This window comes from Mercenaria mercenaria, chromosome 2 (genome assembly GCF_021730395.1).
Source record: "Mercenaria mercenaria strain notata chromosome 2, MADL_Memer_1, whole genome shotgun sequence".
NCBI classification, from domain to species: domain Eukaryota; kingdom Metazoa; phylum Mollusca; class Bivalvia; order Venerida; family Veneridae; genus Mercenaria; species Mercenaria mercenaria.
The window spans coordinates 76,013,231-76,026,086 of record NC_069362.1 but is presented as its reverse complement, the minus strand read 5'-3'; the positions used below and the strand labels follow the sequence as shown (position 1 = coordinate 76,026,086).

General features: G+C 35.4%; 1 long non-coding RNA gene across 4 annotated transcripts in view; it reads right to left on the bottom strand.

Moving 5' to 3' along the window:
* LOC123564352 (uncharacterized) overlaps nucleotides 1-12,856 on the bottom strand; it is a 302,958-nt gene that overhangs the window by 95,927 nt on the left and 194,175 nt on the right. For 3 of the 4 annotated variants that reach the window (XR_008369891.1, XR_008369894.1, XR_008369893.1), the window contains 2 exons: nucleotides 6,563-6,718; nucleotides 1,348-1,401 (listed from right to left, as the gene is read on the bottom strand). This is a non-coding gene — a long non-coding RNA (uncharacterized LOC123564352). The remainder of the gene's footprint in view (nucleotides 1-1,347; nucleotides 1,402-6,562; nucleotides 6,719-12,856) is intronic. The other variant, XR_008369892.1, reaches the window with a different exon arrangement.

Here is a 12,856-nt window from a genome sequence, read left to right as displayed (position 1 = left end):
TGCATATTCATGTGTAAGTTGATAGCTTCTAGCATTTGTGTTGATAAGTATGCATGTAGTTAACACAAATCTATACATAATTATATAAAGTGCCATACAGAATAATAACAAGTTAGTCATGATGGTCCTGTATCGCTCGTCCGACTCGGATGGGTTCATGATATCTTGGCAGAATACCTCTGAATAATGCTACATGCCAAATATCTAAGCTCCATCGCTCGAGGTTTTAAACAAGAAGATTTTTTAAAGGCTTTCCAATGTAAGTCTATGGAAAACAAGTGAACCCCAGGGCAGGCCAATTTTGACCTAAGGGGCATGATTTGAATAAATTTGGTAGAGGACCACTAGACAGTGCTACATACCAAATACCTAAAGCCCTGGGCCTTGCAGTTTTGGAGTAGAAGATTGTTAAGTTCTTCCCTTTGGTTGCCATGAAAACCAGAATTCTGCATGGAGTGGAAATATTTCAATAACTTTGGTAGAGGAACATACAAGGAATATCCAGGCCAAGTTTCCTTGACTTTCACCGAATGGTTCCCAAGATGTTGTATGAAGATAAATGTGGACGAATGATGGACGGTCAGTGATCAGAATGGCTCACTTTGTGCTCAGGTGGTCTAAAAATGAGGTGGTAAAGTGCCACCTACATTAAATCTTTTAACATGACATATGAGCTGGCCTTAAGGTAGTACACTGCTTAACTTGATACTTAAAAATTTGATTTATCTCCTGATTTTCCAAAACATCATTACATGTATATTTAAAAGAACTTCAGCCAGGAAGGGTTCTGTGCTTGATTTTTTTGCTAGACTGACTTTAAAAGATCTGGATCTGAAGCATGTTTTCATAATAGGAGACTATGGGAAATTCAACCCCTGATTTGATGCCATTTTCACATATGGAAAAAAAACAACTTGTCCATGCCTGGGTAGATGATATTAAATCATGACTTCTGTTTTATTAAACATGCAGAACTACCTTAATGTCAATACTTATGCAAATTTAAAAATATATCTATCAATAACAACAGATGCTACAGACTTAGAAGTGACCATGACCTTTGAAATATTGGTAGAGTTTTGCAAAAGACATTTGTCCAATTATGCGGTATTTTTGCCTTGGTAAAGTACACATTTAGTCAAATCATTCTGTTATAGTGATCATAAGTGCCATGTTCTTTTGAAATCCCACCATGCAAATAAAAAAAGTTCAGATGTGAAAAAAAAATCTGATTCAATTGTACCAACACACATAAACACATACAGGAAAAACACTACAAGCTTTTGCTATTAACAATGGTAGGGGCATAAACATACAAATATGTGTGAATATACATGTAAAACTTACCTCATGAGCTGTGTACACCTGGAGTCTGCACAATACACTCTGGCAATGCACATTCTACAAACAGAACAATAGTGTTGTGAGAGTAATAGCTACATGTTTTGTTCACAGAAGATTACTCCTGAAGCTATTTCAAATTTTGTATAATAATGCTCCTTAAGATGAAATTCGCTCAGAAAGTGACATCAGACGACCTTCAGCTTTTTCCGGATGTAAAGACAATGAAGACAATGATATTAAACAGGCTAAACTTGAAAATGAAAGTCGCATTTGCATTGGTCTATAGTCAGGGGTCACATGCAGGGGGCACCCCATCTAAATGTATGCATGTGGACACCTTTTTTTTTTTTTTTTTTTTTTTTTTTTGTTAATGGGGGAGCCAATTTTCAGCATTTTCTAACAATCTGAAAATACCTGGGCTTTAGAATGACATGTCAGCTTTTCACGTACAAAAAAAAAATCCCACAGGGGTCTGTAATGGAGAATTTTTGGAACTATTTCTGATGTTGTCTAAAAGTGTCAGTATATGCCTCGGATGTTAGGTATTTCCGTATTTGAGAGCTGTAGACCTAGACATTTCCAAAATAGTTTCAAAATGAATTTTGTGTAATAAATATTGATTCTACGGAAGTGTGAAAGGGCCATCAGATGCTAATACATTTTATTATGTTACGGGCGAAGAAAGGATATAACAATTTAAGAAATGAGAATTTTGTTTGGTGTTCATGTCAAATGAATGACAGAACAGGATCGGAAAATCCATTTAATTTGCCAATCCTATTTTGTAGTTCATTTCGCATTAAAATAATTCTTTTCTTAAATTTATATTATATTTCCTTTCCATCTGTAAACAAGATTATATTATAAACTGCGCACATTTTGTTGCATTCAGCATTAAAATCAGCTTCCCGGCCATTCTGTTCACCAGACAGAACAACTGGAACGTCGTCTAATGAACGTTCTTCCGGACCATACAAGGATGTTGACAAAACAGCTGCCTGTTATCACTAAGCAGCGTTGTCGTAACTTTGGTGCTTTTCCTTTTGCTGTTCATACAAAATGAACATCATCATTTTCAATTGAAAAGAATACAGCGAACATAAATGTTACTTATTACATGTTAGACATATGAATGGCCATTACAACTGAGGCTCCTAGAGATATTGCCCATCAAAAATATATATTTAAAATATAAAGAAACATGCCATCCATTGGACACAGGTGTGAGATAATTAGTGTTGTTTCATCCTCCGTAACTTTATACAACTTACATAATTTTGTTATGAAGACAATACCTACAATTACCTGTATGTACCTAAATATTGTTCTAGATATATACATGTCCTCTTTACATAAATATTTAAATAACTTAGATAGCCTTAGGACTGATGGTAGACTATATCCATTACATATCTGTGCAAGACTAACATGACTGATTATAAGGAAACAAACAGTCTTATATTGTCTTTAGTTCTCCCTGCTAACTGTTAGCCAGATTTCCTTTAGCACAGTTTCACATACTGAGCACAGGAGATGATCATCAAACTGGTTTTGTTACAATTTCAGCATGTTTTAAAAATTCACTTTTTTACCAGCAATGCTTTTAATAGTAAAGTAGTCGTATCAGGCAAAAATAAACCACCACTTAAATGCATGCTCCGTCGCATCAGGCAAAAGTAAACCACCACTGAAATACCTGCCCGTCATATCAGGCAAAGGTTAACCACCACTGAAATACCTACCCTGTCATATCAGGCCAAGTTTTACCACCAATGAAATACCTGCCCGTCATATCAGGCAAAGGTTAACCACCAATGAAATACTTGCCCGTCATATCAGGCGAAGGTTAACCACCAATGAAATATCTGCCCGTCATATCAGGCGAAGGTTAACCACCAATGAAATACCTGCCCCTCATATCAGACGATGGTTAACCACCAATGAATTCCTGCCCGTGATATCAGGCAAAGGTTAACCACCAATGAAATACCTACCCGTCATATCAGGCAAAGGTTAACCACCAATGAAATACCTGCCTGTCATATCAGACGAAGGTAAACCACCAATGAAATACCTGCCGGTCATATCAGACGAAGGTAAACCACCAATGAAATACCTGCCGGTCATATCAGGCAAAGGTAAACCACCACTGAAATACCTGCCCATCATATCAGGCAAAGGTAAACCACCACTGAAATACCTGCCGGTCATATCAGGCAAAGGTAAACCACCACTGAAATACCTGCCCGTCATATCAGACGAAGGTAAACCACCAATGAAATACCTGCCCGTCATATCAGGCAAAGGTAAACCACCAATGAAATACCTGCCCGTCATATCAGGCAAAGGTAAACCACCACTGAAATACCTGCCCGTCATATCAGGCAAAGGTAAACCACCACTGAAATACCTGCTGGTCATATCAGGCAAAGGTAAACCACCACTGAAATACCTGCCCATCATATCAGGCAAAGATAAACCACCACTGAAATACCTGCCCATCATATCAGGCAAAGGTAAACCACCACTGAAATACCTGCCCATCATATCAGGCAAAGGTAAACCACCACTGAAATACCTGCCCATCATATCAGGCAAAGGTAAACCATCAATGAAATACCTGCCCATCATATCAGGCAAAGGTAAACCACCACTGAAATACCTGCCCATCATATCAGGCAAAGGTAAACCATCAATGAAATACCTGCCCATCATGTCAGGCAAAGGTAAACCATCAATGAAATACTTACCCTGACATATCAGGCAAAGGTAAACCATCAATGAAATACCTGCCGGTCATGTCAGGCAAAGGTAAACCACCAATGAAATACCTGCACCGCCACTAAACATCATTTTTAATTATTCTTAGAATCTGAGTCGAACAAAACAACAGTGTATCTATCATAAAATTGAACTAGTGACACCTTTTTAAAATGATACACCTTGTATCTTATGAAATAAGTATGTTAAAAAAAGCCCACACTTAGGAGGGCCCCTGGAAAACAATAACGCATCACAGAAATACATGTCTTGTCATATCAAGAAAACTATACACCATCACTGAAGAGCATGTATTGTCATATCACGCAAACTATATACCATCAATGAAGAGCATGTATTGTCATATCACGCAAACTATATACCATCCCTGAAGAGCATGTGTTGTCATATCACGCAAACTATATACCATATCAGCCAAACTATATACGATCACTGAAGAACATGTCTTGTCATATCAGGAAAACTATATACCATCACTGAAGAGCATGTCTTGTCATATCAGCCAAACTTATAATATACCATCACTGAAGAGCATGTCTTGTCATATCACGCAAACTATATACCATATCAGCCAAACTATATACCATCACTGAAGAACATGTCTTGTCATATCAGGAAAACTATATACCATCACTGAAGAACATGTCTTGTCATATCAGGAAAACTATAGACCATCACTGAAGAGCATGTCTTGTCATATCAGCCAAACTTATAATATACCATCACTGAAGAGCAGGTCTTGTCATATCAGCCAAAACTTATAATATACCATCACTGAAGACATGTCTTGTCATATCACGCAAAACTATAATACTACATTCATACGCCAAACTATAATATACCATCAGAAGACATGTGTAAGCAAAAACATGCACATAACATACATGTTTTATATCAGGAAAACTATATACCATCACTGAAGAACATGTCTTGTCATATCAGGAAAACATATAGACCATCATGAAGAGCATGTCTTGTCATATCAGCCAAACTTATAATATACCATCACTGAAGAGCAGGTCTTGTCATATCAGCCAAACTATATACTAGCACTGAAGTACATGTCTTGTCATATACTGTCACCATAAAGTAAAAATATTATAAACTGCCCGTCACTGACATAACATCAGTAAGAAATGGTGCTACAAACAGCAGTAAATCATGCAAAGAAACTAGATAAAACATAGCAAGAGACACTGCTTCAGATAAAATGCACAAAAATGCTACAGGATGGTGTACATGAAATACGCATGATATCTAACTGACACTAAGAAAGATATTCACCCTCTCAACAGGATAAATTGCAACAAAATACAGTATCACATGACTCCACAAATACATTTCACATTCAGTTTGTGCTATACACCAGTATATACTTTCCTAACACATTGGAACCTCTTATGTAATAAAATACCTGCAAGTACTGTAAGACCATAAAGTGATATACAATATGTTATAGTTATGTGAGTAACAAAAGGATATGATAAGTAAGTAGAATGATGATACTATTACAAGATGAACTGAAACAAGATCTACTTTAACCTGAGTTTCAAAGTACAGAAACTAACATCTTACCAGAATCCTTTTATTACAAATCCAACATCACTAAACTAAAATCTAAAAATCATAAAAGAAATTCCGAAGCCATCTGTATCTGAACACAAAATAATAAGATAGGAGTTTTATTTACTTGCACTGAAAGTAGTCACTTTCCTAATCTTTTTCATAGAATTACCAGTTCTTGCAAAATATGCTATTATTCATTACAGAATCATTCCTATTACAAAATACCATGACATTCATGAATGAATGTACTGGCATTTGGATGATTTTCTAACATCATAAGCCTGAAATGTCAAGATTTCAGCTAAAGTATTAGTTCTCTCAGCCTATCCAATTGATTTTTTCAAGCTTTTATCCATTCATGTCTTTAAGAGATTATATTTTAAACAGACAGCTATTATATGAGACAGACTGTAAGAATGATTGTAACATATATTCATATTTACAACAGCAGTTTTAAACCAATCACACATCAACAAGTAGTAATTCCTCTCTCCATTGTGATCCCACACATTTTCATTGAGAAAATACAGCATTACTATTCACTTGATACAACAGATATTGATACCTTCCGCCCACACACTGATCACTGTATGATTGTGGCCATACCTGCATAGTAGTTACATCTGTTTGTGTGGCATTAGGCCACATCACACCTATGAATATTGTCAGAAAATCCTATTGGCTTCTAATGCCTCATGTTAGGCCAATCATATTAGAAAATTTGTGTCCAAATTCTGTTTTAAGTGAAGAAATGTAAGCATCAATATTGGTTTTCTAATGCTGAAAGTTAGGCCAATCAGAGCAATAATTGGGTTCTTTATAACATAACAAGACAATGACTGTAACTGAAAACGTTACTATAGGTTATTACCTCAATGGAATTTCCATTATGTTCTCTGCATATAACTGACAACTTCCCTACATAAATCAAAGGTGGGTTCAATTGTGTTCTTTCAGATTGTCATAGACAACTTTTTCCTCACCCTGGGATTGGATTCGCTACCTCTTTGATTCTGGATACATTAACCTAGAGAGAATACGATAGTAATAAGATATTCTGGCAATCTTTTAATTATGTATGGCATATCAAATAGACCTACTGGCTATAAATTCCATTCCCTAAACAGTTTTAAAGATACAACTTCTCAAATAAAAAGACTAGTTTCTAAAGGGAAAAAGCAAAATTTGCATAAATCTTTCTCAATATTTTCCTTTCTAGAACATGTGACTCCAACAATAAAAATTAAAATACAAGTCACTGGAGAAGTACCATAAAAATCCTAATTAACGTTTTTGTCAATCAAAATAATTCCTATCATGTGATACACATTGCTTGAATATTTCTATCACACCTCATGGTCTTAATCAAAATATTAACCCCTCCCCGCCCCCACTTCCCAGAATGCTCTCCAGTTGTCGGGACAATGAGATATGGTCCAAATTTTCTAAAAAGGCCAAATCGGCTCTGAGATGGAATTTTGATCTAAACTATGAACCCAGAGCATAGAATTAACATAAAAATTTAGTTGAAGAATCTTAAGTTCATGTTGTATCACAAAGACTATAACAGAAAGGGGGTATTAAACTGGTTTGCTACAGCAGTTTGAGGCTAAATTATTGTCAGATTTTTCTGACAGAACAGTAATAGTTATCAAGAAATGTTCTTAACTGCTTTATATTGTCTTCTGTGAGAACTACTATATCTATTGCTAATCTATAAATTACTATATATGCACATTTTTCATTTACTATAAATAGTTTCATGTAAAATTGATATGCTATATCATTATATTTGTGCAACATATGTTCAATATCTTACATAGGCATCTTAAACTATAGTTCATTTATATAAAATACTTTACTCACTTTCCATTGACCTTTTTTTAAAGCATCACTATACAGTCTCCTGACATTACTGTTGCACTACTTAACAGCTGACCTTGGCATTATTATGGCATCACTTGACATTGTTAAAGCATCACTATAAAGTATCCTGACATTACAATTGCATAACTTTACAGCTGGTCTTGAGATTATTATTACATCATTTGACATTGTTAAAGCATCACTATAAAGTCTCCTGACATTACAGTTGCACTACTTAACAGCTGACACTGACATTATTATAGCATTACTTGACATTGTTAAAGCATCACTATAAAGTATTCGACATTACAGTTGCATTACTTTACAGCTGGTCTTGACATTATTATTGCATCGCTTGACATTGTTACAGCATCACTACTTTTATTCTTACAAGACTGCATTTTTTCTGGTATCATGAAAGCATTATAAACAAGAGCTGTCAGTTGACAGTGCGCTCGACTATTCTCAGTGCTTGATAGTATAATATAAGCTATGAGTAAAACTTTAACATTACAATAAGCATATTCTAAGTCGAAAAGGGGCCATAATTCAGTCAAAATGCTTGATAGAGTTGCCTCCTCCTTTTTACAGACTGGGATCATGATGGTAAACAATTATGCAAAAGATGAAAGCAATATCTCAATGGACTTTGAAAATATTTGGGGTGGTACGCAAACTTTAACATTTATTCTAAGTCGAAAAGGGGCCATACTTCAGTCAAAATGCTTGATAGAGTTGCCTCCTCCTTTTTACAGACTGGGGTCATGATGGTAAACAAGTACGCAAAATATGAAAGCAATATCTCAATTGACTTTGAAAATATTTGGGGTGGTACGCAAACTTTAACATTTGTGTGACGCTAACGCTAACGCTCACGCCCACGCCGACGCCGGGCCGAGTAGGATAGCTCCCCTATTCTTTGAATAGTCGAGCTAAAAATCTCTTGATCACTAAACAGTTTCTCCTGACGATACTTCAGCATCACTATACAGTTTGACTTAGTCATGTGACAGCATAAATATATAGATTACTAAGCACTCATTTGTATCAGAATCACTATATAGCTTCTCATGATGTTATTACAGAATCACTATATAGCTTCTCATGATGTTATTACAGAATCACTATATAGTTTCTCTTAAAATTAATACAGAATCACTATATAGTTTCTCTTAAAGTTAATACTGTATCACTATACAGTTTGACTTAGTCGTGTGACAGCATAAATATATAGGTTACTAAGCACTCTAACATTATTCATTTGTAACAGAATCACTATATAGCTTCTCATGATGTTATAACAGAATCACTACATAGCTTCTCATGATGTTATTACAGAATCACTTCATAGTTTCTCTTGATGTTATTACAGAATCACTATATAGTTTCTCATAAAGTTAATACTGTATCACTATATAGTTTCTCTTGATGTTAATATAGAATCGCTATATTGTTTCTCATGATGTTATAATTTACAGAATCACTATATAGTTTCTCTTAAAATTAATACAGAATCACTATATTGTTTCTCATGACGTTATTACAGAATCACTATATTGTTTCTCATGACGTTATTACAGAATCACTATATTGTTTCTCATGACGTTATTACAGAATCACTATAATGTTCTCATGATGTTATTACAGAATCACTATATTGTTTCTCCTGACGTTATTACAGAATCACTATAATGTTTCTCATGACGTTATTACAGAATCACTATATTGTTTCTCATGACGTTATTACAGATTCTAACATGGCTCGAATTGATTTCCAGTTAAACAAAGAAGAAAATCAAACGCAATATATCCTGCGATAAACAACGGTTGATGCACGGACCGGTAAGAGAGCATTATGACGTCAATTTTGACGTCATATAGCCGCCTGACGTCCGATACATTACTCCTCACGTAAATGAATTCCAACATAATATTTATTGAAATACATTAACGTGCATGTCAGAATGAAAACAATGTCTAATTTACCACGGTTCATCGTTCAGATGCTTCAGTATTTAACCACTCGGGCTAACGCCATCGTGGTTCAATTCCTACGCATCTGAACTCTGAACCGTGGTAAATTAGACAATAAACAACGCGAAGGCCTTGATTATTTGTTAAATCACTATAATGTTTCTCATGACGTTATTACAGAATCACTATATTGTTTCTCATGACGTTATTACAGAATCACTATATTGTTTCTCATGACGTTATTACAGAATCACTATAATGTTTCTCATGATGTTATTACAGAATCACTATATAGTTTCTCATGGTGTTATTAAGACATCATATGAGATACAGATTCTATCACTTTTAGCATCACATCGTGGATGCACCACCAAGATTTCTCCTTTTGGGCATCTTTTTTTCCAAAACAATTAAGAGTATGCCAAAAGAATAAAAACAAGAGCCATGTCAGACATGGCTAATCCCCCCACCGGGCAGCTGTATTTGCGAATGGAATGTTAATTTTGTGGTTGTTTAGTAATCATTGTAAGTCTTTTGTTTTTTAAAGTCCACAAAAAAACTCCTTACTAGGTAGAGATACCTTATATATAATAAAATTAATAAAATACACCTAAAACTGGAGAGTAACATCTATGCTGTACCACAGAAAAGTGGTCTTGTTTTTCCCTAGGGTCAATTATAAAAATGTTACAATATAAGTTATTTATAGTAACAACTAAGGGAAGTTAATCTTTAAAAAAAAAAAAAAAAAAAAAAAAATTGCAAGTCCACACAAAAATCTTTATCAGGAAGAGACTGGTCAAAATACACCTCAAAATTGGATTTAGCATGTTTGTTGTACTACAGAAAAGTGGTCTCGATTTTTCCCTACGACTAGTAATGAAAAAGTTACAATAAAAGCTATTTAAAGTAACAACAAAGGGAAGTAATTCTAAAGAAGGGAACTGCGCATGACACTTCGTCTCATGATGGTGTATAATTGTGCCAAGTTACATCAAAATCCCTCTATGCATGAAGAAGAAATGCTTCGGACAAAGTCATTCTTGTATCTGACCTTTGGCCTCTAAGTGTGACCTTGACCTTAGGCCTAGTGACCTGGATCTTGCGCATGACACTCCGTCTCGTGGTGGTGAACATTTGTGCCAAGTTATATCAAAATCCCTCAATGCATGAAGTAGAAATGCTCCGGACAAGGTTTTAATTCTTGTATCCTTTGACCTCTAAGTGTGACCTTGACCTTAGACCTAGGGACCTGGTTCCTGCGTATGACACTCCGTCTCGTGGTGGTAAACATTTGTGCCAAGATATATCAAAATCCCTCCATGCATGAAGAAGATATGCTCCGGACAAATTTTTTTAAGAAAATATGATAAAGGGGAATAACTCAAAAAATAGGCAAGGTAGAGTTATTGTTCTTGCACACTGCACTTCCTCCCAATGTGTTCTATCAGTGTATGAAGTTTGAAGAAAATCCCTCCAGTACTTTTGGGGTTATGCTCCGGACAAAATGTTTTAAGAAAATATGATAAAGGGGAATAACTCAAAAAATAGGCAAGGTAGAGTTATTGTTCTTGCACACTGCACTTCCTCCCAATGTGTTCTATCAGTGTATGAAGTTTGAAGAAAATCCCTCCAGTACTTTTGGAGTTATGCTCCGGACAAATTTTTTTAAGAAAATAAGATAAAGGGGAATAACTCAAAAAATAGGCAAGGTAGAGTTATTGTTCTTGCACACTGCACTTCCTCCCAATGTGTTCTATCAGTGTATGAAGTTTGAAGAAAATCCCTCAAGTACTTTTGGAGTTATGGTCCGGACAAAGACCGTTGCGGACGCACGGACGGACGGACGGACGGACGCACGGACGGAGAGCATTTCTAATATCCCCTTCACCTTTGGTGGGGGGATAAATAAGAGGGCCATGGTAGCTATTTCTGAAGAGAAATTCTTTAAAAATTCTGTTATGTGCTGTACATCTAGGAAAAAGTGGCCAAATCTTCTAGTGACAATGTTGATATACTGGAATAATTGAAACAATCTTGGAAAAAAAGTCACCCAAACAAAACATTCCCGTGAAAAATTATTTCCAAATCAGACCACAGACTTACAAGATTATATCATTTGAAATAGCCAATCCCTCAGTTCCTCTATCCTTAATGATAATCACAATTGATGTGGAGTCAATTTTCACACTATTAAATTATTCAATTATTTTCAGTGGCAGATGTCAACTATGAAATAATACAGCTAGTAGAACATTTATCATATACACCCTACATTAAATATCATATGAAAAATGTATAAACTCATTTAATTGACAGTGTTATTGGTTTTATTTAATGCTTTTGTGAAATAATGAAAAGGTATCCAACACAATGTCTCCAATTATTTGCAGTAGCTTCACAAACAAAGCCATCATACAGGATTATTGTTATTGATATAGAGATCAACATCCTAAATTTATTCAGGTTCATAGATCTACCTATTCCATTCATTTCCTGCACTAAATATTCATGTACAATGTATGTTTAAATGGAAAGGCTTTCAGCATGGTGATTTTCATAGATTAAATTATAACTATTCCCACTGTCCAAACATACATTTTCTACTAAAAAATCCTTCTACAATGACACTTTCTCATCTGATGGCTTAACAGCAAGGGACATTTAGAAAGTGCCATCAATGCCAGGAAATAAAGAAAGTGTCATCAATGCCAGGAAATAAAGAAAGTGTCATCAATGCAAAGGGACATACAGAAAGTGTAACAAATGCCAAGAGAATACAGAAAATGCCATCAATGCAGTGGAACATAAATAAGTGACATCAATGCCAAGGGACATACAGAAAGAGTCATCAATGCAGCGGAACATACAGAAAGGGTCATCAATGCCGAGGGAAATAAAGAAATGCAATGCAATTTTAGCAACATAATTAAAGTGACATCCATGCCAAAGGGCATATAGAAAGTGCCTTCTATATAAATGACAATAATCAAGAGCTGTTTATCTACTGATCACAAGCAATCATCTTACAAAATCTGACTACTGTGAGACCAAGCATTATCTATTGATCAGAAACCAAATGTTCTACAGACTGACACACCAAACAACTGACAGACCAACAATGAGCAAAGCAATATACCCAATCTTCCTTGAATTGGGGCATAAAAGAGTGCCATCAATGCTGGGGATATACAGAAAGTGCCATCATCACAAATGAGATATACAGAAAGCAAAACCAAAGCCAAGGGACATAAAGAAAGGGGTACCAAGGTCAAGGGACACAAAGGAAGTGCCATCAATGACAAGGCACATAAAGGAAGTTTTG